The sequence below is a fragment of the Palaemon carinicauda genome, unplaced genomic scaffold, assembly GCF_036898095.1.
Source record: "Palaemon carinicauda isolate YSFRI2023 unplaced genomic scaffold, ASM3689809v2 scaffold177, whole genome shotgun sequence".
NCBI classification, from domain to species: domain Eukaryota; kingdom Metazoa; phylum Arthropoda; class Malacostraca; order Decapoda; family Palaemonidae; genus Palaemon; species Palaemon carinicauda.
The window spans coordinates 194,371-196,075 of record NW_027169336.1 but is presented as its reverse complement, the minus strand read 5'-3'; positions in this window follow the sequence as shown (position 1 = coordinate 196,075).

Sequence of the window (1,705 nt, the reverse complement as noted above, 5' to 3'; positions counted from 1 at the left end):
GGACCACGCTAAGGCTCAAGCCCTACTTTCATCCTCGATGAAAGAGAGGGGCTTCTCGAATTCGAAGGTAGCTGCATTGAGCAAGAAGCTCCCTTCTTTTGTGTCCTCTCCTGATAGAGCCTTCCCCTTTTTACAAAAAGGGTTTGCGGCTGTCCTAAAGGCAGTCGAGGCCGGCAAGCCTTGCCCCTCCCTGGAGGAGTGTAAACCCTTGTCGCTGGCTCTGCCTATGGACCACAAAGACTGGAAGGATGTCCATCTGACATTCTCAGTGGGAAGGTTGGAGGCTGATATTGCCGGACGGCAATTCGGCGAGGACCTCCCCAAGCTGCCCGAATCTCTTTTACGAAGAGAGTTCGAGACCAAAGAAAGACTGGCTGCCTCAATGTCTCATCAGACCACTCTTGAGAGAATGGCAAGTGACCCTAAGGTCCATGAAATGTTCATGGTAGTGGCTAAGTCTCACCTAGCCACAGTGACGAAGGACCTTTATGGCTTCATCAAGGCAAGGAGAGCTTGCAGGGAGATCGTGTTCGCCGGGGCTTCGGTGAGACACGAACCAAGGAAATTAATCTCCTCCAACATTTGGGGAAAAGACCTTTTCCCTACCGATGTGGTCAAAGAGGTTGTTGATAAGGCCGCCGTGGAGAATAGAAACCTTCTCCAGAAGTGGGGCCTGGCTATCAAAAGAAAATCTTCCCCGGATGAGGGTCCTCAACCAAAGAGGAAGAATATGAAGACTAGGCTACCCTTTCGGCCAGCCAAGCCTTATAGACAGCAACAGCAACTGCAATTGCCTTTGCCTCCAGTGCCCCAGATGGTGGCACAAACCCCGACTGCCTTTCAGTGGGTACCCCAGGCTGTGCCAGGTCAGTCAACCACATTCGCCCCAACGTTCGAAGGACAGTCTTCTTCCTTTCGTGCAAAACCTAGAGGAGCAGCCAGAGGCTCGTCTAGGCGCCCCTCAAGGGGAAGGGGATTCAGAGGTGGTCGTGGTCAGGGAGGCAAGACCTCAGGACGGCAGTCCAAGTGAAATGATACCGGTAGGAGGGAGACTGATGAAACTTTGGGATCGCTGGACCTTCGATCCCTGGGCCCAAAGCCTACTCAAGAATGGACTGGGTTGGAGCTGGTACAGCACTCCACCCCCATGCCTTCGGTTTTTCCAACACTCCACCCCCGTTTTGGAGGAGTACGTTCAAGAACTGTTGGAGAAAAATGTGATCCGAAAGGTGAAGTCCATCAAATTCCAAGGGAGGCTGTTTTGTGTTCCCAAGAAAGACTCGGAAAAGCTCAGAGTCATTCTGGACTTGTCACCATTCAACAAGTTCATAGTGAATTGCAAATTCAAGATGCTAACACTGCAACACATAAGGACCTTACTGCCCAAGAGGGCATACTCAGTCTCTATAGACTTATCAGACGCCTATTGGCACATTCCAATCAGCCGTCGACTCTCCCCCTACCTAGGGTTCAGGCTACAACGGAAACTGTACGCCTTCAGAGCCATGCCATTCGGGCTAAACATAGCCCCAAGGATTTTCACGAAGCTTGCGAGCGCAGCTCTCAAACAATTACGCCTAAAGGGAATTCAGGTAGTAGCCTACCTGGACGACTGGCTGGTGTGGGCAGCATCCGAGACCGAATGCTTGCAAGCTTCCAGTCAGGTGATCCAGTTCCTAGAGCACCTAGGCTTCAAGATCAACAA